We start from the raw sequence: 26,629 nt of genomic DNA on the forward strand, positions 1-26,629 counted from the left end.
ACACACACACACACACACACACACAAACACACACACACACACACCCTCCACATACACACACATTAAAAAATAAAGCATAGAAAGAGCTAGATACCATCAGGTAGGACTGTCAGCTATAGGCTATAGTTATATTTATAAACGAAGAGAAAAATGAACTAAGGCTACATGAAAATGCGACTCAGATCCCCATTAATTAACAACTTGTATTCCAGACCTCTGACTTTGCAAATATCCCTTCTATACTACATGGTCTGTCTGCTCCACAAAGTGTATATACGAAAGGAAAGTTGCATCTGGTCTTTGCTGTTGTCTGTAATTCCGAAGCTCATCCTCTTTAACCTACCTCACGATCAAAGTGCCTCTTGGGAGGCTGGCCTTGTAATTCACCGGGCAGAGTGCTAACCTGGCATGTCCAAGGCCCTTAGTTTGATCCTCAGCATCTCAATTAAAAGAGAAGTTACTCATGAGCATAGCAATTTAGCAAAGAGCAGAAAAGGGAGGGCAGCGCGCTGGTTGGCGAGATCTTGGTCAGCCGGTGAAACTTTCTGTGAGCTGACTTGATTTTGGTTTAGTTCAGGCTCATGATTTAAACTCATCCTTTTCCCTGTGATTACAGGTCCAGGATCTCCGTTCTAACTTCATCAACTCCCACATTTAAAGACTAAGATGATTTCCAAGGGAACAATTAGGGGTTGGCAGAAAGGACTCACAGGGTACAGTTCTTTCTAGCTCAGCATATACTGTGGGGCTCTGAGGATCTCCAGCATCATCGGGGGTCAGTGAGTCAGCACTGTTTCCAGCATTATTAAATTATTATTATTATTATTATTATTATTATTATTATTAATTCCTAGTATCACATGAATGTACTGTAGAATTTTGAGAGAATTCGTGTTATATAACTTCTTTTGAGTACTCTGTCATTTCTAGGAGTGAGAACTTTGAGAGTGAATTATCTAGGAGAAAAGCAAGGTCCCAGAGTAACTAACTGTCTTTGTCTTTGAAGAACATGGTCCTCCCTTCTCCAGCCCCTCTGAGGACAACCTGCAAGAACTGAGCTCAGATTACTCTAAGAATGATTTAAATTGCCATGGATGTCATGTTTTCCACATAGCCTTTGAAACATAATTTGGTGTGTGGACAAGTCTAATGGCTGGGAATCAGTCTAATGTCAGACTTCGATAGTGTTCCCCGTGTATTCGTGCACGTCAAATGAGAATCCTCAATATGGAAGCCTTCATTTGAGGGGACAGTGGTCTGGGACCCTGTGTGTCCTTTATGTCTTCTCTTTAGGAGATGGCTGTATTACAAAGCCAGTGAGAGGGGCCAGGCCATTGCTGTCTGAAGCACCCACTTTGTTCGTCCCTGCTGAGGTTTGACTTCTTGGTGCTCTGGCTTGTGATTACTCCACCTCCTCAAGTTTGCTTCCCAGCCAGCAATTTCAGGCGCTTCCTAGGTGCTCAGCATTGTACTGAGTGCTTAATGCCCATGATCTAGTTTGATCTGGAGCACAGTGGTGGAGGAACTAGTTGTTTTGGGTCATTATTCCCAAGAGGCATAAAAAAAACTGGGACTGTAAGGTGTCTGCAAGGCACCCTGGGGCAGCTGTGGGATGAGGCAGGATCAGGGCTTATTGTTTTTGTCGCCACTGTAGTATTGGACCTGTGATTTTATTGTGCATTTGGTGACAGGAATTATGGATGGAGTCTGAGAGATTTTTGAGGTCAAGCATAAGCCCTAAAGGGAGAAACAGCCAGGTGGGAGGTGGGTGAATGGATTTGTGGTTGAGAACATGAGCTTCTGGCTGTCCAATTCAATAATTTTAATCTGGTCCCACCACTTGTTAGATCTGACTTTTGACTGAGCTCACCAGCCCATTTAAGGTTTGAAAATTAAGTGAATGTATTTGTAGCTGACATAGAAGCCAGGCAGGGCTGTTAAAGTAGTGCAGGGTGATCTATGCAAAGACCCTTGACTTGCCTTAAGTCCAGTCCCAACTCAGAATATCTCTGCTTTGCCTCATCTCAGTTCCTCCAATGGGTTAATGAGACATCCAAGGTTAAGACCACGGCATTTTTGGAAAGACTCATTTTTGCGCCCATCTTCCCCCTCCCTGCCGAATTTACCACTTAGGTTTTATTTATTTATTTATTTACTTATTTTACAAATGATTAGATGACTCTCAAGAAAGACGTGAATTTGTCTTAGAGGTGAAGTAGAAGAAGGGTGGCTATACGGGAAAGGGTCATCTTGCTGGAAGTAAGGCGACCACCGCATACATTGTCAGCTCATCTGTGCCAGGCTCAAGTGTATGAAATGAATGAAGTGAAGAGAGGAGCCTGAGATCCATTCTGAACAAGGGGAAGAAGAATGTGTTCACCGTGCTCACTCAGTCAAAGTCTGCAGAAGTGTATGATTAAGTCCCCTGGTCTTTGTGAAACAAAGCTAAAACATTTCCTGCTCTCTTACCTCCACTGCTGTGCTCAAAATGGAGCATTGTTCCTTAAGAAATAGTTTGGGGGCAGCTTCCAGCTCCCTTTGCTTCTGTTCTAGAACAGTTGTAAATAGTTCGGTGGTAGTGGAGTGGTTTAAACCCACCATCACAGCAATCGCTATCATGTGTATAATCGGATTAGCGGAGGCCTTTACTTCACGACATATTAGGGCAGGCGAAGACTGGAACACAGTGGTTATTGTTTGTAGTCTCTGAGCTTTGAGCAGTGTTTGTGGCTGCCAACAATTGCGCCTCCTCCTGTGGCCACATTCACTGAAAGGCGGCCGCTGAAGGTGTTTTTCTGTGTAATGTTCTCCCTCTAGTGGCCAGACGGGCTTTGTAGTTATTTATTTTATTGTTTTCTTACTGTTTTTGAGCAAATCTTCTGTAAATTTGGAGAACCTTTTCATTTAGGGGTGCTGTGGACTCAGGGTTGCTAAGAGGAAGGAGCTAAACAAGATGAGGTACATCATTTCTTCTCTTGAGTCAATGTTCAGGTGTTCGTTTTTATTTGTTTTCAGTTTACGTGTGTGAGTGATTTGCCTACACATATGTCTGTGCATCACAAGTGTGTCTGGTGCCCACAAGGTCAGAAGAGGGTGTCAGATCCTGTTGGACTGGAGCTCCAAGACAGTTGTGAACATTTTGAGGGTGCTGGGAACTGGACCCTGGTCCACTTTAGGAGCAACCAGGGTTCTTACCTGCTGAGTCATCATCTCCCCTGCTCCAGCTTTGTGAAGGACAGGAAGAGAGGCTCAAAACGATTCTTTATCTTTTCAATTGGAATTTTTCGGGAGAAAAAACCACTTCTGAGTCATCTCTCCAGCCAGGGATAGTTCATTTTAAAATAATTGATTTGATTTAAACGTTCCTTTACCCTAAGTATCTGGGTTATTATTATTATTTTTTTAATCTTTATTTTTAGAAAAGTGTTTCAGCAGACCAGTTCTTACTTATTTATCTTTGCCAATTTGTGGCAGTATGTTCGTAGGAGAAATTCCTGGAGTCCATATGCTGTATTAAAACACACAACTATTTAAATAGTGATGGATATTGTCAGCCCTCTGTAGCAGTTTCCAGCACAGGAAAGGGTGTACCCATGTCATATGCCCTACACAGGGACTGTGCTGTACTTCAGGAGCTCTCTGTCCCACGTTGAGTCTGAGAAGAGCCAGCAGAGCTTGGCATAGGGAAGATTCTTCTGCAGGGTTCAGCAGTAGCTGTCATGGGTCTGGGCAGTGGTGGTGGGGGATTCAAGGCCAGGTCTTCATGTGGTCCAGCGCTCTAGTCTTCTCAGCTTTCTGTGGCTGAGATACTACCCTGGGCTATGCAGCTTGGTTGCAAGTGACCCCAGTTTGCAGAAGTGATGCGCAGTTAATCAATTCCATCCTTGGGAGCAGACTCTTTTCCACCCTCCCTCTGCCCACAGTTGACAGTGACCTCCTAAGTGCCCACAGCTCTGATGTTGCTTCTCGCCTGCAGTTTGGTAAGCTGGGTCCCTGGCTGAGTTAATAAATCTGACCTTTCTTACATATGGCTCATTCGGACTGGCTCTGACCTCATGTGCCTCTGAGAGTTGACAAGCGTGGTCTAAGAGCCAGCGAGACCTGGCAGGCTACCTGGTCTCTTCATAGCCAAACACCTCATCTCTTCATTCCGTCTTAATGATCCACAGGATTGGTCGCTGGACCAGGCCCAGCATGTTGTAGCATTTGTCAAGAGACTGTTCAAAATACATTTTCCTGAATGTTCTTTGGGAGGACTAGTGTGTTGGATCAAAATGAGTCCTGGGATTATAAACCCACGTTCTTAGCTGGGACCTCATGCCTCTTGGGAGATTAGGTTGTAGTATGTGGAAAGTGGATTTAATTATATCAACCCTTTCTCTTACAGAGAAATGGAAGGAGGGCTTCCTGGTCAATTCTTTTTAGAGACATTAGATTGAGTTCTTCCTGCGTCATCTTGGTGTCCTTGTTATTGGGGACTTCTTTAGTCTGTATTTCTTGCCTCCTTTTTGAGTAACAAAACAAAACAGTTGGGAAGGATCATTGCCCTTGGCACAGATATTTTGTAGACCCCCCTGGGAGTTAGTGCAAAGGCAATGCCAGCCAAAGAAAACCTGATGTAAGTAGGCTATTTTATTTGTGTGTGTGTGTGTGTGTGTGTACATGTATGTGTTCTAGCATCATACTTTACTGCATGCGCCATGTGGAGACCAGAAAATGGTATTAGATTTCCTGCAGCTGAAGTTACAAGTGGTTGTGAGCTACCTCAAGGGGCGCTAGGAACTGAGCAGGATGCGTTGTCTTCCCTTCAGCCCCTGAAACCAAGGTTTATAATGCTTTAAGCACCAGTAGCTACCATACCTACTATCTATACCCTAGTATAGGTGGTGCCTACACAGTGGCTGCTTACTAAATATTGCTAAATGACCAAAGGTTTTGACATTTGTGTGATTGAGGACAAAGAAGATCTTCTAGCAACGTCCTGATGCTGTGTAACCTTTAGGTTAGACTTGCCATGTGCTTTGTTCTTGTTGGAAACTGGAGGGTTTGCACCATCACCATGGTTTCCAAATTTCAATGTCTCATGATTTCTGCAAGACTCTTATAGTCAGGTTGGCACTGTGAGAAGAGGTGAATTCTTACTCTGTGTCCCCAGAGCAGCATTCTTTATGAATTGAAACTGGGATCGAAGTATTTCAAATGACTTTCTACGTAGATAGAAAAGAAAAAAGTAAAAGTAACATTTAGCCCAGGAAACCCAAGATTTATGCCTAAGATTCACCTGTCCCCAGCACCCCCCAAATAATTTAAAACAATTATTTATTTTTTAATTGGATATTTTATTTATTTACATTTTAAATGTTATCCCCTTTCCTGCTTTTCCCTCTGCAAACCTCCTATCCCATCCCCCCCTCCCGATTCTATGAGGGTGCTCCCCCATGCACTCATGCACCCACTCCTGCCTCCACACCCTGGCATTCCCCTACGCTGGGGCATCAAGCCTTCACAGGACCAAGGGCCTCTCTTCTGTTACATATGCGCCTGGAGCCACGGCCCCTCCATGTGCACTCTTTTGTTGGTGATTTAGTCACTGGGAGCTCTAGGGGGTCTGGTTGGTTGCTATTGTTGTTCTTCCTATGGGGTTGCAAACCCCTTCGGCTCCTTCAGTCCTTTCTCTAACTCCTCCATTGAGGTCCCCATGCTCAGTCCAATGGTTGGCTGCAAGCATCTGCCTCTGTATTTGTCAGGCTCTGGGAGAGCCTCTCAGGAGGCAGCTATATCAGGCTCCTGTCAGCATGCACTTCTTGGTATCAGCAATAGTGTCTGGGTTTGGTGTCTGTCTATGGGATGGATCCCCAGATGAGGCAGTCTCTGGATGGTCTCTCCTTCAGTCTCTGCTCCACACTTTGTCTCCGTATTTCCTTTAGCAGTTCTGAGTAAAAGAACACCGTTTTATCTGTTTAGAACGTTTTACAAAAGGAAAGGAGTATGTATATATAAATAAACACATTATATTTAGGAAAAAGATGCCTAAACCTTATGAATAAAAACTAGGGCTCCACCTCCCCTTTAAAATACCAGAACTCGCCCTGATCTCCCTGGGTCTCATCATTCCAGGCCCCTCTGCTTCCTGTGGGGAGACGAGCTTGCCCAAGTCCCTGCTTGATCACGGTTTTTCTTTTTGTCTCCTCTCCTGTTTGTCTCCTTTTTAATGCTGTTCTAATGGCCAGGACTTGTGTTTGACGAGAACAAATTTGGCAGATGTGCTTTCTGGCAACAATGCCAGCCTGTGCGATGTTCTTTGTCACTTCTTTTTTGGGTACAGCCAGTTCAGAACAAGATGTGCTCTTGTGAAACTTTAAATCAGTTTTGATGGTCAAATATTCAAAGAGGCAGCCTCCGGATACGAAAGCTACGGTGCATACATCTTTTACTAGGATTACAGGGTTGGGGTGAAAAATCAGTGTTTGTGGGGGAAAAATCAGACCATTTCATTTTACTGTGCGTGGAGGGTAGTGTATGCACATGTGTAGACACATCTGCATGCTTCAGGTTGAAGATTGGGGGGTGGCATATACATGTGTGAGAGCACATCTGCATCTCCTTCCATTGCTCTCCACCCTGTTTTTGAGAGAGATTCTCACTGAACCTGGAGCTCAGTGATTGACTAGTCTGGCTAGCCATTGACCAGGACGCCTCCTTTTGTTTCTGCCACTTTGGCACTATGGGAAACCATGCTCGGCTCTTAGGCTCTGGGATCTGAACTCATGGCATGCACTTTGCCCATGGAGCCCTCTACCCAGCATCACAGTAAAGGATATTTTTTGTTGTTGTTTTGTCCTCCCCCCTTTTTACTGTTAACACTTGAATTTTGTGACTAAAAAAAACCAAACATGTTGGACCAACTCTGTATCTGAGGCTCCCGTGCTCTCCCAGCTCTTTCTCTTCCAGTGCTTGCAAAAGGCATTTCAGTGCATCTTAATGTTAATGCATCTTGTGTTAGTGGACAGGACAGTGCCATTTCTCCGCTTTGTGTAACCTTTTCATCCTCCATCTTGTCCGATGTCTCTTGTTTCTATCACATCTTTACTAGTTCTGGCAGCTACGTACAGACCTCATGGTCTGCCATAAGCAGTCTTGTACCCAGTCTTCTTGAGTCTGCTCTGACAGCTCCCCGCTGCTGGCACTCATTTGTGCAAGGTGCCCAGTTTGCATGCACAGAACCTGTACCATATAGGCACCCAAAGACCATATGAAATCTATGCATAGAGTTCTCATTGAGAATGTCCGTAGATTTTCTATTAGGGAAACTAAATGCTTTGAGAATGAAGAATACTTTTTGATTTTGACTTCTCCAGGATGTAGTAGATTAGGGCTCCAAAGCCTTTGTAGAATAAAATTATGTGCCTCAGGGGCTAAATTTATAAATCTTGAATGTATGGAGAATAATTAACAAACATTTGTGAATTAATTGACTGACTGAATAAGTAAATAATTTTTAAAAATTTATTTTTTACTTTTATTTTTAAAAGATTTATTCATTTATTATATATAAGTACACTGTAGCTGTCTTCAGACACACCAGAAGAGGCATCGGATCTCTTTACAGATGGTTGTGGAGCCACCACGTGGTTGCTGGAATTGAACTCAGGACCTCTGGAAGATTAGTCGGGTGCTCTTAACCGCTGAGCCATCTCTCCAGCCTTTTTATTACTTTTAATGATTGATTTATTTATCTTGAAGATATAAAGGAAAAGGTCCACAATATGACCGCTAATATCCAATTTATTCTGAAAAAGACAAAACTTTGAGAATAGTTTTAGCAAAGCACATTCGGATGGACTGTATGCTGGTGTTTGTTAAGGATCTACATTTTTGAGCTGTGCTTGAACATCAAAGGTCTCTATGGCTAGAGCTGGGAAGGAGATGAGGAAGTGGATCTTATGCTGTTTGCAGGAGTTGGGTAGATAAGGGATATACAGTGGCAAGCAAACAATTTTTATAAAACCCCAAAACTCAAGTAGCAAGGATTTAATTATGTTCAGATGTAATCTAGGAGGTGTAGTCTGTCTTCGTGTGGTTTCTGTTGCTGTGATAAAGCACCATGACCAAGGCAACTGGGGGAGGAAAAAGTTTATTTGGTTTATGTGTCTCAGATTACAACCTCTTGAGGGAAGCTGAGGTAGAATCTGAAGTAGAGGCCACAGAGGAATGTTGCTTGCTCCTCTTGACTTGCTCTCTTTGCTTTCTTGTATAACCCAGGACCACCTGCTCAGGGCTGGCACTTCCCTGAGTGGATGGGACCTTCATACATCAATCGTCAATCAAGAAAATGGCTCAGACTTGATTAAAGATAGCCTAGATTTATATCTTACCACCCTCCCCCATGCTCTGTTTAAATATTTAAAATGATCTGTAGTGGCAGCGGGGGGAGATGGGACCAATCAAATGATGGGAGGGAGGTGGGAGAGCAGGCACAGAGGGGAAGACATCACTGGGTGTGGAGTTGGAATGAGTGACATCATTGCTCAGTAATTGGTTGTCTTTGTCAATTAGTATGCAGATTCAACATACCTGTACCAGAGGATTACCAGGTTAGCCAGGTATGGCATAGCACAAATGGATATAGGGTAGATCAGGTCATTTGTATTTTCCCATTTAACTATGGTGGTGTGTCATAAGGCTTGGGCATGTGGCTGATAAAGGTGTTGACAAGATGACTGCAGACTGATGGAAGTGGTGCACACTGGGCAGTATCAGACGCAAACAAGATGTTGAAAGAAATGGAAGGAAAGAGAGGGACAGAGGAAGGGAGGGAGAAATGGTGGACTAGAATATATTACTTGCTGTCTTGTTATTTTTAGGTGTCTAGTAGTCATGTCAAAAATAAGCACAAGGGACAGAGAGCAAGAAATTACAGCAATATCTGAAAAGATCACCAGAATGAAGAGGGGAAAGTGTAATCTAAAGTAACAAGTACTTATACACGTAAACACACACACACACACACACACACACACACACACACACACACAGCACACACACACACACACACACACACACACACATGAGGCACACACACAGTATTGCCCTTGGAGGTCAATCTGGTCCTGTAAGATCCTCTATAAGAGAATACTGTTATAATGGCTAAAGGCAAGAGAAAGAGCTTCTCAGTGACCTGATCTAATGCTATGTTTAAAATCTGGCAACCATCTTGAAAATGATAAGACACTGAACGTTAAAGGCAGAGGAATTCTTGTGGGAGAGATGGGAGGAATGCAAAGCTGGTGGCCAAGGAGCTGAGGCCAGAAAGAAGCATGGTGTAAGGTGGAAAGGAGGGTAGGGTCTCTAATAATTACTTTGATACTTTGAGAACTGAATTAGCCTAGCCAGAGAAGTTATTCCCTTGTCTCCTTCATAAGCATCAAGACAGCTTGTGAGAGAACTCTGGATAAAAGTAGCCTCACAACTAGATGAGCTTAAACCACATTCAAGGCTGGTTGTACTCCTGAGTGAAAGTGGGCAGAAACACTGAATGTTTCTAAATTCCATCATCTTTGCTCATGCCTTGGCATTCACTGAGGTGATGATATTTTGAATGGGTAATAAAATAATGACCTTCTTGGGCTCATAAATTACTATGTAGTTTCTATAAATTCGTTTTTCTCATCTTTCAGTAAAACCATAAATTGTGTTATAGCAAATGCAATTTTCATAAAGTTGTCCTGTTAACATCAAATAAGAGAAACCTTTTGAGACATTGTAGTTCTGTGTTAGTGTTTAAAATCAGACCTTCATTCTGTTGAGTTGGCATTGAAAACAAACCATGAAATTTATTTATCATGCTCAAATCTAATGGGGTCATGTACGATAAGTTATCATTACTGTAGAAAACAAACATACTTATCATATAAACTATTACTTTTGGGGGTCATCTTCACTATCTCTTAAATATGATATTGACAAGAACCAATATAAAACTCTTAGAATCACACATAAACAAATGTAAAGTAACATGAGCTATACAATGGTTTGAAAGATCTGTTTCCAGGCAACCCTGGTAAACACTGTGTAGGCTGTGAACACCTCTTGACCTGTGAATGGGAACAGGAGGAGAGAGACACACACTCTTGGGAAACAATACAGTGCTACTGAAGAATTAGTTGTGTTTGTGTTGAAGGGAAGGATTCAGTAAGTTAATGAGCTTGATTCTTTTCTTTCCAACCCAAACACTTCTGCAGCTCACATTCCTCCTGCATCCCAGAGCAGCAGCCATCTACGGTGGTGATAATGGCTCCAGCCACAAGCATCTTACAGCATTAAGCAAAGCCATGCCTTATTCTGCAAACAAAAAGTAACCTGGGGGGAGGGGGCGATGACTGGAAGTGGGCTATAAGCACCTGATCTTGCAGAGGACCAGAGTCGAGTCTCGGCATCAACACTGTGGCTCACAAACATCAGTGACTCCAGTACCAGGAGATCCAGTGCCCTCTTCTGACCTCCTTGGGCACTATGAATACATGTGCTGCACAGACATACATGTAAACAAAACACTTATATACAGAAAACAAACAAATCTAAACAGAACCAAACAGACAAACCAACCCCAAACAAGTAGACAAGCATCTTCCTAGGGCCTAAGGATATTATCCCAGACCTGGATATTCAGGGTTTCAGGTTTCAGGTTCCTCTGCCTCCTTCTCCCTCTTCCTCCCTCTTTTTCTGACAGAAGCTTAGCAGAGCTATAATTCAGAAAACTCTTCCCTTTAAAAAAGCATAACAAATTATACAACAGTTCTGAATAACTCTGGAATATTTTATTGTCCTTCCCAAACGTGCTAATGTATCTCTGGCAGTCAGCAGCCCTGTATTAGTCAGGCTTCTCTAGAGGAACAGAACTTAGAGAAAGTTTCTATCCATTATCGTGTGTCTGTCTGTCTGTCTATCTATCTATTCATCTACTATCTACCTATCATCTATCTATATAAAGGGGATTTACTAGAATGGCTTACACATTGTGCTCCCTCTAGTCCAACAACAGCTGTCTACCAACCGCATGTCTGAGAATCCAGTAGTTGTTTAGTTCAAAAGACTGGATGTCTTAGCTGGTCTTCAGTATATGCTGGATCCTGAAGAATTATTTCTTCAGAATTAAACATTTTAGTTAAATCTATAAATTACATGAAGTGGTTTGATTAATAAACAATCCCTCACAGGTGTGCCCGACCATTAGCGTTTAAGTAAAATATAGATGTAGTCAGGTTGATAGTCAAGAATCTTCATCACCATCCCCTGATGCTGCCTGTGTCCAGCCTTTAGCAACCACTAATCTGTCATAGCTGTTCGAAGTTTCTTGGGGTTCTACCTAGTTACATCAAGTGAGGAAATGCTAAACTGCCTTGCAAAATACCTGTATAGTTTTTTAACCCCACTAATCATACATGATGTTCCAATATCTCTATATCCTTGTCAACTTTGATCCCATGGCCATTCTGACTTTAGCTGTCATAGTAAATCTGTGGCTTTAATTTATATATCTCTAATTACTAATGACCGTGAGTAAGCATCTTTTCATTCTCTTACTTGCTGTGTATGTATATGCATATGTGTATGTATACACGTATGTATGTTTATATGTATGTATCAGAAGAATAGTTTTTCAAATAGTTTGCATTTACTTTTGTAGAGTCTTTTATGGAACAGTTTTAGATTTATGGATAGCACATTTACCTTACATCACATCTTCACAGGCTTCATTTGTTACAGCTACTGAATCAACTTGCTGATATGTCACTTAGTTTGAAGCCTGGGCTTGATACTACAGTTTGCCTGTTTTCATCTGCCCCAGACATCACATCACGTCAGATGTCCTCTCTCCTTTTGCCTCTTCTTGGCTGTGGCTGTTTTTGACTTACCCTTTTTTTGTTTTTGTTTTTTGTTTTTTGTTTTGGTAATTAAAGAAAAAAGTTTATTTTGGGGGTTTGGCCTGTGTGTAAGTGTACCACATTTGTACAGTGCCAAAGGAGGCCAAAAGAGGGTACTGGATACTCTGGAACTGGAGTTCAGCTGGATGCTGGAATCGAACCCAGGTCTTTTGGAAGAACAGTCAGAGCTTTTTAAATTCCTGAGCCATGTCTTCCCCTCTGACTTTGCTTGTCTTTGATGACCTTGGCAGTTTTTGAGGAGTTATGGTCAAAACTTTTGTATAAATGCTTCTTCATTGTGTTTATCTTACTTTTCTCCACTCAGGACCAGAGCAAGGCGATGGGATTTGGGAAGATGACAGAAGTGAAGTGCCATCTTCATCATATCAAGTGAATCATACAAATACATTTTTAGAAATCAAGCAGGATTTTTAAATCTTTTAAAAATCTTTTAAATATTTAGAAAATATTTTTCTCTGAAAAGTGTATCAACTTTTTAATATCACTTTTACTTTTTGTGTGCATGTATGTATGTTACCACACATACCTGGGTTGCCGGTGCCCAGGGAGGCCAGAAGGTGCATCAAATCCCCTGCAACTGGAGTTCCAAATGGTTGTGAGCTGCCATGTGTGCTCTGGGGACAGAACCTAGGTCCTTTGCAAGAGCAGCCAGTGCTCTAATCTTTGCAGTTCCTATGGTAGCATTAGGGAAACAAAGCAAATGCAGTTAACTTGGCACTTAGGATAGGCTTCAGCCTTAACCTCAGGGCTATGGTTTTCAGGCGTTTGTTTTATTGAAGAGCAAGAAAGTACATGAGGATGGGGCAGTTTAAGTTAACAATGACCCCAGTGGGTCCTACATTTGAATACTTGGTTTCCAGTTGATGGACCTGTAGGGAAGGACTAGGAGGTATGGTTTGTTAGGGAGGAGTGTCACTGAAGATGGGTGTTGAGGCTTCAAAGACTGCTATTCTCAGTCTTCTCTGTCTTGTGCTTGTGGATCAAGATGTGAGCGCTCAGCTCTTCCTGCTGCTACACCTTTGCCATCACGGACTCTCACTGGAACCATAAGCCCAACTTTCTTTTCTAAAGTTGCCTTGGTCACGGTTTTTATCAGAGCAACAGAAAGTAACAAGACAAAGGACACACACACACACACACACACACACACACACACACACACACACACACACACCCCCTCAAATTTCTTGTATTCTTGGCTGAAGTACCACAGGGCTGGGTACTGATGTGTCTGACAGATTGTTCTTTGTGACTATTCCTGAGTCAAGATGGAGCGTTCAGTAGAGGGCAGATGAAAAGCAGCAAGTTGTTTAACCTGATAGTGAGCCAAAACTTTCCCCAGAGATTTCCCTTCTTGCTCCTTATGTAGTTTAGGTCCTTAGTAACAGTATAACAAAAGAGCCATTTTGGGAGTGAGGGATACAAGCTAACTTATGAAAAGTAGGACCCCCCGAGAAAGTACCAGAAAGATTGGCAGGGAGAAATAATTAGTTTGGAGGCAAATTTTGAGGTTGTACCCTTGTAACTAGGGACATTTTATGTAAAATCTACTATCTTGTTCCCAGGGAATAATTTCTGAAGTTGTGAGAACACAAACTCTGATATAATCACAGCACCTTTACTGAGACAATTCACATACTTTTCTTTTTTTCTTTTTAAGAGATTTATTTTATGTGTGTACATTGCCACTGTTTTCAGACACACTAAGAGGCATCAGATCCCATTACAGATGGTTGTGAGCCACCATGTGGTTGCTGAATTGAACTCAGGACCTCTGGAAGAGCAGTCAGTGCTCTCTAACCACTGAGGCATCTCTCCAGCTGGCCCCCTCCCTTTTCTGATGGACAACTAATAGGTTATTACACTGGAATAGGGGTGCTACAATATATAACATCTCTTTTTTAAGCACAGAGCCTCCTTGTAGAATGGTTTATATGTACTTCGAAATCAATTTCTTTTTTACTAATAATATACATGACTGAATAATTGCCTTTTAAGATATTTCACTTCCACAGAACTTATGTAGAATGAACCTGATATTTCAAAGTGCTGTCTGATCATTTATTCATCTTGTGGTACACATGCTGGAACCCAAAGCTTCTGCATACTAGGCAGGTGCTCCACAATCGAGCTATACTCTCAGACTGCAGTTGACTATGTTTTTCTATTATCCTTCTTTTAACAAGGGCAGTTAGAAGCCTTTGTCATTCTACAAGTTACAGTTACAAAACGCCCACTTGCTTCTAAGGTGTTGACAGGGTTATTCTTGTGTTGCTAATACATGAAGGGTGGGGGCTGTTGGAGGTTTATGAAACCCTAACTTCACAAGCTCTGCAACACAGCCAAGAGTATAGCAAAACCTTTACAATAGGCTTCTTTTGACCTGATCAGAAATGGAAATCATTGGTTGTGTTGCATTATTGCTGGTGATTTTAAGTTTTAGCAGGTAAACTTAACAACCTTCCTCTGTAATTCATGTTTAGAAACAAACGAGTAATAGATCAGGAGTCAGATAGAAGACAAACAGTTTTATTGCCAGCAAAACTAGCGAAAATCAAGGCTGAGTCTGGTTGAATAAGGTTTGCTCAAATGTGAGGCAACAGTGGCTTAACATTGTAGGCTCCCCCACCTACAAGTGCAGAGGCATCAGCTCAGGACTAGCAGGATTTTCTCTAGTGCCAGATACCTTGGTGATTAGCTCTGAATGACCCTTTGCCAGGGGTCGTCCTGGCTTTAGGATGGCTGTCCCCCCAAGTCTAGCCACCAAGTATGGTTTCTGGTTTTGAAGAAGAAACACAAAACGATACCCAAGGAGTCATCCTTTTTTGCATGCATCCTGATAGTTTGAACATACCCACATTTAAGTACAAATACAAGTGTTCTGGGAGGAAGTGTATTGTTGGACATTCTTCAGTGTGGGCCATGTTGCTGAGTTGAACATAGGGAACGTGGCAGAGACAGGTCTGGCGCAACCCCTTGTCTTACAGGGATGAGCAAGATCACGGACTACAGGGGTAGCCTTCCCTTGAGTGTGGGTTGCTTGCTTGGCTCCCTCTGATTTCTGTCCACAAAGGGGCAGGCAGGTGGGACCTCCTGTCCTAACTGGTGCCTGGATTTTCTAAGGGCCATATAGTGAACTGTCATGGGGCAGGAAAGTGGCACATGATTGGGCACCACAGTAACAAGGCTTCCTTAGTTGTCCACAGTCTATCCTTTCTTTGTCTTTACTGCTTATTTGATTAAGGAATCTTCCTGAATAGTCGTAAGAGTTCTTCTCCTGGCAAAATATCTTTGGCTGCAAAAGTGCGAGCTTGGGCACCATTGAGTCAATTGGACAGGAATCATCAACAGATTTGGTTCACAAGAATGATTGAGGAATCTCCCAATATTTCCCTATGTAGGTAGGGTCGACAAATGTTTCCATGACCTGGCCATTGTACACATGTTCCCTGAGGGGCGATGATGTAATTTGGGTCATGTGCTGTTTGTAGGTGAATTCTTCTTTGTACTTCAGAGAATCCTAATACCTCCCCAGCACTCACAGACGAATCTTCCCTTGGGTATAGATTCAAGGTCCGAAGTCCCCAACCTTTTTTTTCTGTCTGGAATACCTGGAGAAGGAACTGGAGACCACTCTGGACCACCCTGTTTCTGCAGTGCTCGCCACACTGACACAGAACATTGCATTCAAAGACTGGTTTGGCATACTTTCTGATCCCACATTCCTAAGGCATAAATTGTCATTGTGTTGCTCTCATGGCGAAGACAGGAGCAAGTACCAGGGACACATGGAGTTTTGATGCAAGCACAACCAGGGAAGGTTATTTGTGTGGGGTCCATGTCTGCTCCAGGCCTTCTACATGATCAGGGTATACTGTAAAGTTAAAACGCTGGTTAGAGTGGTGTTCACGTATTTCATATGGATGTAATGTATGTGCAGCTTTTAGTGGGGTTACTTTTGAATTTCAACATATATGAAATATGACAAGACAAGCCTGTAAGAACACAGCACACCAAAACATTACCCTAGAAGATCCTCTCCTACTTAAAAGAAATTAAGTTTTAAAGATTTGTTTTGATTTTTACTTATGTGAATGTGTGTGTCTGTGTATGTTACATGTGTGCAGGTACCCATGGAGATTAGAAGAGGACATTTGATCCTCTGGAGCTGAAGTCACAGGAGGTTATGAGCTGCCTGACAAGAGAGCTGGAAGCAAGGTCTCGACCAGAGACCTCTCTCAGTCCCAAATTCCCTTCCAAAATTCAAAGTTTTGTGGTCTTACAAGAATAAAAATAGCAATAGGAGTTTTTTTTTTTATAATTAGGAATTAGAAATCTTTGAAGCTTGTTTTGTTTCCCTCATAGTTCTAAGTATCAGGAACTGAAATTTTATTTTTTTTCTTTTTGGGAATTGCATATGTTTATGATGGAATAGCATCATAAAAAGCCCTCGCCACCCTCCTCCCATCTTCATGCTCTCTTTTTTCTTCTTAAATAGCTTACTAAGTCCATTGAGTGCTGCCCAGGTGTGCATGCTGTGGGCTGTCCCCTGGCACTCGGGCCACACCCCCAGGGAATGATTTTCCTTCTTTTAGCAGCTGTCGTCTGCCCAGAGCCCATAAGTTAGGGAGGTGACGCGTCATGAGTCACCTCCCACCCATGCTGGGATTTTAGTTGGTTTGATCTTGTGTGACCACAGCTGCTGTGAGTTCGTGAGTGCAGCAGCCACACCATGACCACAGGATGGCATTTCACTGAGCTCCTCCGCATCCTCCAGTTCTCCTCTCTGTGATGTTCCCTGAGCCTTGGCACGGGTGGGAGGATTGATAAAGATGTTCCATTTAGGGCTGAGCACTCATAATCGTTTATTCTCAAGCACTCTGACAAAAAATGACAGAATTTGATGTCTATATGAAATTCAGTATTTTATCCTTAACTTATTTCTCTTTTTAGCTTTATTTGATAATGTATGTACCTGCATATATTTCATTACGAGCAATTCTGGGTTAGAAAGTCATAAATGTTAAATCGATCACAGTAATACTTCTAAGATGCAATTTATTAAATAGGTATCAATAAATAAATTATAGATGTATCCAATACATGTAAAAAAATTCTGTTCTTACTAAATGACAAAGGGACAGGGATAAATGTTTGGAAACATTTCTTGGTGTTTTGGATGCACCTGAATTTTCAAAACATCACATTTATAAAATATGAAGATTAAAGTCCCAAATCTAAATTCTCTTGGAAAGCCTGCTGCTGTAATTATTTCCTTATATCGTGGTTAACAAGCCTAATTTCAAACCCTGAAGCTTAAAGTGTCTCTTAGGGCTGGGGAGATGGCTCAGTTGGTAGACTCTTGCCATACAAGTACAGGACCTGGCTCTGATTCCACAGGCAGACATGTAAAAGGAGTCTGTCCTGGCAGCATGCACCTGTCATTCTAACACTGGAGAGTGGAGCAGCAGGATCCCCAGGACTCACTGGCTAAAGCATAGCCTATCAGTGAGTTTCCAGTTCAGTAAGAGACCCTGGCTCAAAAGGAGAAGGTGGAGGAGCAGGTGAGGGGCGGTGGTGGTGGGAGTAAGACAGTGCTCAGCTGCCGTGAAACATCTGCTAATGCTTCCACCTCAGCCTCTAATGTGCTTGGATTACAGAAGTGAGCACCCGTGCCCAACAACCTTTCAATATTTTAAGCTGATAATCTTGGGCATTTTGTTACAGTAGCAGAAAGCAGACTAACTTGGTGAAATCAACCTGTCCAGTGAGCTGAGCCACAGAAAGTGTGCAGCAAAAGAGCCTGGATGCTTGCCTGCACCTGGAAGCAGTCGGTTCAAAGAGGGTACCAATGATTAGATGCAAGTCTTTAACTGTAAGGAACAGGCTTACCATCAAACCACGCTGGCGTTTCTAGTACAAATACAAGAAAGAAATTTCACCAGTGTCCTTCCAAACCTTCTTTTGTAAGAGGCAGTTCATGGGGACTGTTTTATTCTGATCCCTAGTAAAGTGGCCTGCCAATGTGTCCACAGAGCTGGATAAGAGTAGTTCTGCAAGGCACCAACTGCTTGGCTTTTCATTTGGGGGTAAGGATTTTACAGGATCCTGAGGAATCTTGGAATTGCCATCTCGGTCCCTTGTTAACAGGATGTCTCTGGCCCATCTTTAGAAAACCATCGACCAGCATGTAGTGACACTTCCTGTGGAGGCTTGGTGGGCTGTGCGGCTGAGTGCAGAAGCCTATACTTTAAAAAAGCACAAACTGGGGAGGATTGGCATTCCTGGTAAAAGATTAAGAAGGTGAAGAGTGGCAGTCTGGGGTTGGGGGCAGGCCAGCCTTCTGCTTAGACAGTGATTTGGGGGTGGGGAGTTAGAGGCTTCCTCCTGCATTGTGTCTTACCACTTTAGCTGAGCAGGGATGTCCTACAGGGACGAAAGAGGTGCTTCTGTCCATCAAATGCCCATGTGCTGTCTTAGTCAGAACCCACTTTTGGCTTTTTTAACAATTCAGCATTGAAATGTAAATGGTTATCGGGGCATTTTGAGAAGTAGCTGTAAAATGAAGATTTTTATGATCTCCTTGTGAAACCTTTCATGAAGAGTATTTTTAAACTGATTTGTTCCTCAAGGAGCACATCCTTTTAAGTACAGTATCAAGTCACTGAACCATAAAATGATTCCCCCCCCCACCCCCTGCCCGACACAGATGATTTCTTTTAAAACCAAATCTGACCTACTGTAGTTTTATAACCTGAAGAGTATCTTTATTTTTTTTCCTAAAAATTAGTTGTTCATTTCTACTTAGAAATTTAAGGAAAGTATTTTCAAGACTCTTTTGTTAATTTTACTCATTTTGCTGTTCCTGAACATTGCACCTAGGGCCTCACATATACTAGGTGAGAGCTCTACTGCTGAGCCACATCCCCAGTTTATAGTTTACCATGAAGCATTTTGTATATGCTTTTATATATTTTCCTACTATGTGCAAGGAATGTGCTGGGTTTGATCCGTGTGTGTGTGTGTGTGTGTGTGTGTGTGTGTGTGTGTGTGTGTGTGTGTGTGTGTGTGTGTGTGTGTGTGTGAGAGAGAGAGAGAGAGAGAGAGAGAGAGAGAGAGAGAGGAGAGAGCTGACAGTTTGGAATCCTTTACACTTGTGGCCTACAAATGACAGCAAATTCTAAATAAACTTCATGTATCTTTCAAAAAGACAATACAGACTCCTAGGTAATTTTTCAGTTTGGCAGCAAGTGTCTCTACCCATTGAGCAATTTTACCAGTCCAGAATAAATGAATACATGTTTAAGTAGATGTAATCGTTGACATTAATACCAGTGATGATTATAAATTATTAACCTTTAATCTTCATATTTTCTCACATTTATCTTCCATGAAAGGTTATTAAAAATACTAAGAAAAGTATTTTTCTGATTTAAAAAGTAACAACAATGAAGAATGATCTTTTGAGGTGGGGAGGTAATTCAGTGCATGCAAAAGGCTCTAGGTTGAAGCTTTCCTATCACCACAACTAAAAACCAAATCCCCAAACTTTAAAAAAAAAACACCTAATTTAATATATTGTTATGTGATTATCCATTTTTTCAGAGATTTAGCTTTATAATGGAAACATACTTCATCTTTTCAGAGATAATTTGAGGTCATTGATCATCAGACATTTTATTCAAATGTTCATGTTCAGAAACTGTTAAACAGTGATTCTGGGAAGTGAGTTACAAACTAGGAGGAGACACTTGATCTTAACTGAAATGTATGCAGTTGGTATCACTTTCCAAAGTCTATCTGTACTCTACTTCCTGATCCAAGCCTGTGGACTAAGTTTATCCAAAGGATTCTTAAACCTGAAGGCTGCTTGTGCCTACAGACGCCAAGGACAGACCAGGACTCTGGTCATAGCACACTTCCCCTCCCAGCTCCTCCCAGAAGTCTCTTCACTCTTGACTCAGGGGTTGGAAGAGAGTTCTAGATGGTTACAAAGCTGACCAGACTAAATAGAATATCACTAACTCTTTCAAGTGTTTGTTTTGGACTGGGGTGCAGCTCAGTTGGTAGATTGCTAGCTTAGCGTACAGGAGGCCATGGGTTCTATCCCCAGCACCACATAAACCACGGTGGAGGCACCCAGGTTTGTTGTCCCAGAATTCCACATATGGAAGCAAGAGGAATAGAAATTCAAAGTTGTCCTTGGCCTCAGACAGTTTCTGATTAACCTGGCTATAAAGACCCCCACCTCAAAACCAACAACAACGAAATGAAGAACTGAAGAGGCCAGGAAGTATCTGGTTTGTGAACAACACACCACTTAAGCTAGGGTGAAGGAATACAAATCTAGGGTTACTGATACAAAAGAAGGTGAAGGACCTCTCCATGGGATGCTCAGTATCAAGTTTATGGTTTAGACAAGACCTCCTACTGAAGAAAAAGCACAGGAAAGGGAAGTAGATGCTTGAGCAGTGTGTGTTACAGCACTGAGGGGGAAGGTGTCTCCTATCCATATGTTCGGTTCTGAGGAGAAAGGTATCTTGGCAGTCAGGAGCCAAAGTCACCCAAACAACAAGTTTCACACAAGAGATTTATTGGGAAAGAACAAAAAAAGCTACCTCTTCTTGGTGAGAAGCAGCAGGGAACTGGGCAGAAAAGCGGGCTCTATATAAGGCGCTTCTTGCAGGGTAAGCGTTCTCCAGGATGGGGACTGAGTGGGATTTGAAGGCAAGTGCAGGGATTTTGAGCTCAGGGATTGGTGGGTGTTCAATCTCGGGAATCGGAGGGTTTTCAAGCTCGGGGACTGGTAGTTTTGAGCTCAGGGATTAGTGGTTTGAAACCTGAAGTGGACTCCAACCTATTATCCTCCAAACAGGGAGTGTAGTGATGAGACATTACTAGATATTGTTAGAATCTTGGTCTAGACAGGCCTGTTGCAGCTACTTCTGGACATTTCTATTATGTGAGGCATTTTCCCCTCCTCCTTTGCTTGAGCCAGTTTGAGGGATGTTATCAAGGGAGTCCTGGCTAGTAAAAGTAGGGCGAAAGCTGGGAATGGTAGTGGGAATCAGCTAGAAAATGTAGTCAGAATGTAAACGAACAAGGAGCTACAGGTTTCCGACTGAGATTAAGATACTGGAACAAACTATGCAGCAGTTCAGGCAGAAAAACTCCCCCCTGTGGCCAGGAGCACAGGGCCAAGGCATGTGGGCTTTTCAGTGCAGAGCATGGATTGTTCTGGAGATACAAAAAAACCAGGCTCACATTAGCACTGTGACTCTTGCAAAGGATTTGGTAAGTTTTGGATGAACAATTGTGACAGGGAAAATACTCATAATAGGGGTGGTCTTCACAAACTCCTAGAGAGATAATGCTACTCGGGGTGTGGCACTTGTTTTAAAAATATTACCTTGACTTTACTACCTATCTACTGAAGCTATTTCACCCATAAAGGAAATATAAGAGAGAATCTATATAATTACAATGGGGCTGGCATGTAAATTTAAGAAAAATTAAACAGGGATTATAGTAGATGGTGAAAAAAAATAGGTCCTGGAGCTAAACTTTCTCACTGCAAACACATCCAAACAAAACCCTTTCTATGAATTCCTTTCCTACCCTGGGCGACTTAGTCATCTGAGTGGAGAGAATGAGAGCTGACCTTGCCCAGCTTCCTTCATTTACCAACGAACACTGCCTTACTAACAGTCTTATGCATATAATGGGACTCAGCATCAGCAGGAAAACATGAAGGACAAAAAAAAAAAAATGGGACTTTTACCAGTCTTGCCTTGCCATGTGCCAAGAGTTAGAAATGAATGCAACCTGATCAGTGGGAAATATGCCTAATAAACTGCAGCCTGGGTAGAGATTTCAATCTTTTTTTTTTACCACAGAAAACTTAAGAAAGAATTTCTAAGTAGTGGTTGTCTCTCTTGGAAGCTGAAGTAGAAATAGCACATAGCATGTTGAAAAATAAACACGATCTTCACTCCTCTTGGTCATGATGATTTCATTCTTCTCTGAACTCGGTTAGCATGAGCTGGCCTTAATGTTGGATTGTGTTGAACGGGTAGGTGTCATCTTCCAGAGGAATGTGTCTGAAGGAAAAGCGTGAGTTCTGGGGTATGTCTAATCTTTAGTTATAGACACACAGCAGACATCCAGTTTCTTCTGACTGCTTCACTACAGCTCCTGATAACCTTCAACTGCAAGTCGGGACTGTTCTGATTAACATCCTGCATCAAAGCCCCAGAAACTCAAGTATAAGTCTGTATAGTACTAGGACTTTAAACACGAACATGAATCTTAAGGAAGTTTGCTGAACCCTACGAATATTTAAGCAAGTACTGTGAAAACCAACCAATCTACCTCCTCCTCCCCTCCTCCCTCCTCCCTCTCTCCTTCCTTCCTTCTTTGGGTGCATTCAAAACGCAGCCACAAGAATCTTTGGACTTGCCCTCTTGTGTTGTAAATTTTTGCTCCTAGCAGCTATTAGGAGACCTAGAGCCAGATAATTCTGGTCAAGGCCCAACTGAGAACTTAAAAATAACGTTGGAAGTTGATCTGAGGGACCTAACAAATGATTAGACCTGACTTAGCTCAAGGAAACCAATTAGTTTATTTTCTCCTTGGCTTTCAACCCGGAGGATGTTATGATACGCTGGCTTCTAACCTGCGCATTTCCAATGTGCCCTTTTCTCTTTATATGGCGCCCCAGAGCAAAGCAGACTACGAGTTTTTCATGCCTTCATGGTTGTGGGAGCCTCTGAGGCCAGGGTTTGCAACAGTTTGACTTTCTGTAAGATTCCTCTTATGTATATGGACTGCAATGGGAAAAAAATGAGCTGAAGGTGAGTCGGGAATGTAGGTCAGTGATGGAACATTTGTGTCGCACATGCATAATTCTACAGTGCATCCCTAGTATCCATAACACACACATCCTACAGCACTGGTACCACTAGACAGCCCGGGCAACTTTGTGGCTTGTCTGTCTTTAAGCATCTGCGGATTACCTTTTCTAAGAAGCAGTCTTTTCTATCAGAGATAGCTAGCCTCCCAAAGTGTCAATACTCTGTAAACTCCTCCCTGTTGTGAAACTCTTGTAAATTTGTCCATTTTGTCAAACCTCGGATGGTAGAGGTTCTTGGAACTCAACTCTCCATAGCGGTCTTGCCCTGCCCACCCATTATGAATTAGCCAATCATGTCAGACCATAAAATGAGCCACACGCCAATGGGCGAGACTTTGCTAATGAACTCTCAGCCTGGTGTGTTTGCTCCGCTGGTATGGGCCAACATGTACTCTTTTGCAAAAGTAAAACTGTCTGGCGGAGTTACCTCTACTTTGTTTAGTATCTTGTTTTATGACACCAGGAATATCGTTTTCCAATGGTTGCTGTCCTGACTTTCATGTATGGCCTCAATGGTTGGCCTAAGAATCATATGGCTCTTCTCCCCTCCCCCTTCCTTTTAAAAATAGACAGGGGCTTACTTTAATTTGGAAAGTATGATTAGTATATCAAATCCTTTGAGTTTATGGGCACTAATGACTGTAAAGATTTTAAAGAAGATACTTATATAGAATCTTTTAACATCTTGATGGTGCAGGAGAGCAAATCCAGGAAGTCGAGCATTAAGCACTTCGTCCTTGAGCCACTTTCCTGGCACTAGCTTTGGAGACATGGTCTTGCTAGATAGTCTAGGTTAACCCTTCCATTCATGATTTTCCTGTTTTCACACCCAGAGTGCTGAGATTACGGGCAAATGTCTGGCTAATTAAGTTATTCTTAGTTATTTTTGTACAAAAATAAAGTAGGCTAACTTGGAATTTCATTAGGCTGACTGTTTTATAGATAGTCCTTAGAAGATGGTAAAAAAAAAAAAATAATTTAAGACTGAAAATTTATTTAGAGTTCAACACACTACATGCTTGCCATTTCATTCAGTAGCACAAAGAGCTAAAATCAGGTGTGGGTTCATCACAGTTAGTGCCATTGAGGGCAGGGAGCATGTTTCCTGTTCTCTTCAACTCATCACTTGGTGTACTTTTAGTTCTTAATGCCAGGTATTTACTGAAGTTACTTAAGACTGGACAATATTTTTTTTTCCGTTAGATACTTCCAGCTTAAAACAAAAGCAACCAAATGCTGTCTTCTTCAACGAATGATGTCATCTTTTAGGCCCTGCTAATACAGTGCCTGGTATGTATAGCCACTGAACTGTTTGATGAATAAAGAAAAAAAAACATAGGTGGTCTTAGCAGATATCCTGCAATGTTTGATCTTGACCAAGCCTTAATGGCTCATCGGTACACAGAGCATTATCTACTTGTGTTATTAACAATAAACTGTCAATGCAAATGCAGATGTGTATTGCTGGTCATGAATCCTAGATGAGAGGGCACTAACTATTTCTCCCATTAAAATCCTGCTTTGTCTTTTGAAATCTGCTATAGAATTATTACCTATTGGCTGCTCACAAAACCCTAGAAGGAAGGAAGAACAGCCATAATTTGTACTCATACTGGGTGGGGGAAAGTGATACAATTTTAAATTATTTTCACCTTGTAAACAACAAGCTCAAGGCCCTGTGCTGAAGTCATCCTCTAAGTCCGACATCCAAGGGGATGTTCTTCTGCCAGCATCTTTGGTCTTTCCCTATTCCATAGCAACTTGGGCCACAGTCTGAGGGGTAGAAAGTTGGAGCAGGGATTTGAGGTAGCAGCAGTTGTGGGCATTGATTGAGTTCTCACAGAGAACTAGAAACAGTAATTCCCAAAGCAGCTGTGAAGCGAGGAATTATGACTTAAACTCTATGGCTTCTAAGGACTTGAAGAAATTAATTTATATGCACCCAAAACCTCTCAGCATGGAGGAGACCACAGCTAAGTTTGACTCCAGGGGCTGAGATTCAGAACCAGGGCCTTTCCTACATGTCAGATAGCTGCGAAACAGACTGGGAAACTGGTTTGCTCTGATCCCTCACTAAGTTCTGAGTACAAGCCAGAGGGAGGGATGGGGAACTGTCATTTTACAGACAATATAAGGTAAAATCTTTGTTAAGGTCTTATTACAGGTTCATAGAAAAATATCAAATTTTGTCCATTTAAGAACTTTCTTTTCAGGCCAACAGCTTTTTTTTTCCCCTAGAGAGAGAAAGAACATGAAACTGGGTGGACTGTGAGGTAGGCAAGGATCTGTGAGGACTGGGGAGGGAAAAAGGATGACAAACATATTGTATGGGAGTCTCAAAGAATAAATAATAATAAACAAAAAGTCAAGAAGACTGCAGTTCCAGTAAACAACCTTGATGAAACTCATCGGCATTCATTCATATTCTCATTCTCTCTCTCTCTCTCTCTCTCTCTCTCTCTCTCTCTCTCTCTCTCCTCTCTCTCTCTCTCTCTCTCTCTCTCTTGATGAAAGATAAAAGGGGGCATTAGCCAGGAAGATGAAAGTGGTGTATATGTCAAAACACATTCTGTGCATGTGGAAAAAATGTCATCCACGAAACCTAATATTATGTATAACTAACATTCGCTAGTGAACATTTTAAAAACGCTATAGTAAACTAGATACCCCGTGTGCTAATATTTAAAATATAAAAATATCAGGTAGGGGAAAAGCCTGTCGTAACAGCCATTTTGACAATTCCTACCCCGTGGGGGAACTATGTGTCTAGCTTTCTCTGTTTCTAGGAAAGGAGCCCTAGCGCCCCCTTGGGCAGTGACACAGCTCTGGAGTTCTGCTCTACAGCGAAGTGTGCAAACCCCTCCCCTGCCCGTCTCCCACCCTCACTCCCAGTGGTTGTGAGCAACCTTTTAGATCCCGCTCCTACAGGGCGTTGGCCTCAACTATTCAATATAAAGCAGCTCTCTGGTTCACTTTCATGGAGCTGTGGGCGGCCTCTGTCTCCCGCCCCCAACATGGAAGGTGCAGGCTCCGCTTAAGAGGGCCCTGTAGCCAACCCTGTGGAGCCTGGACAGCCCTCCGGCCCTGTCCGAACAGTGCTGGCCCGCCTGGAGGGAACTAGAGCAGCCCTTTAGTACCGCCCCTAATACCTGTGAGCCGCCTCCTAGCTCCGCCCCCATAGGAAGGGCACTGGCTCCGCCTCCAAGGAAATAGGAACAACCCTCTAGCACCGCCCCTAAAGGAAAGGGCACCACCCCCAGCCCTTTCAGCTACTTAGTCCCGCCGCTACCTGGAAAGGTTTAGGCCTGGGCTCCGCCCCCAAAGGCCACAAGCTCACGGGCAAGTTCTCCAGGCCGCACGCTACATCTTGTTGTTCTATCGTAGCCGCAGATTCCTCCTCAGATGCTGCTATCTCGAAAGAAAGCTTCTTCACAGTTTCCGCAGACATTTATGGTCTCACTTCGCCTACTTGCCTGACCATCTTGGGCCTCCAGGAGGATGCTGGGAGTTGTGGTTTCCGCGACCCTACTTCCTCATGGGAGTTGTAGTTTTCCCTTCTCACAGGTGACAGGGGAGATACCTTCCTCAGTTCAGCATCTTTGGGGTGCTTTTCCTCTGGATCCCACTGTTTTAAGCTAGATACATAGCTGATAGTTACAGAATCACAAAAGGTACAAATTTGGAGAACTTGAAATGTTTTTAGTTTTCCTGGAGTTCTTGAGTATAGTTGGTTGGTTACATTAAAGCTTTTGAGGGGCTTAGTAGGTGTTTG

General features: G+C 42.6%; 1 pseudogene; it reads right to left on the minus strand.

Moving 5' to 3' along the window:
- Positions 1-15,043: 15,043 nt before the first annotated feature.
- Positions 15,044-26,346, minus strand: LOC116904264 (annotated as a pseudogene).
- Between the last annotated feature and the right edge of the window lie 283 nt (positions 26,347-26,629).

This window comes from Rattus rattus, chromosome 6, assembly GCF_011064425.1.
Source record: "Rattus rattus isolate New Zealand chromosome 6, Rrattus_CSIRO_v1, whole genome shotgun sequence".
NCBI lineage: Eukaryota > Metazoa > Chordata > Mammalia > Rodentia > Muridae > Rattus > Rattus rattus.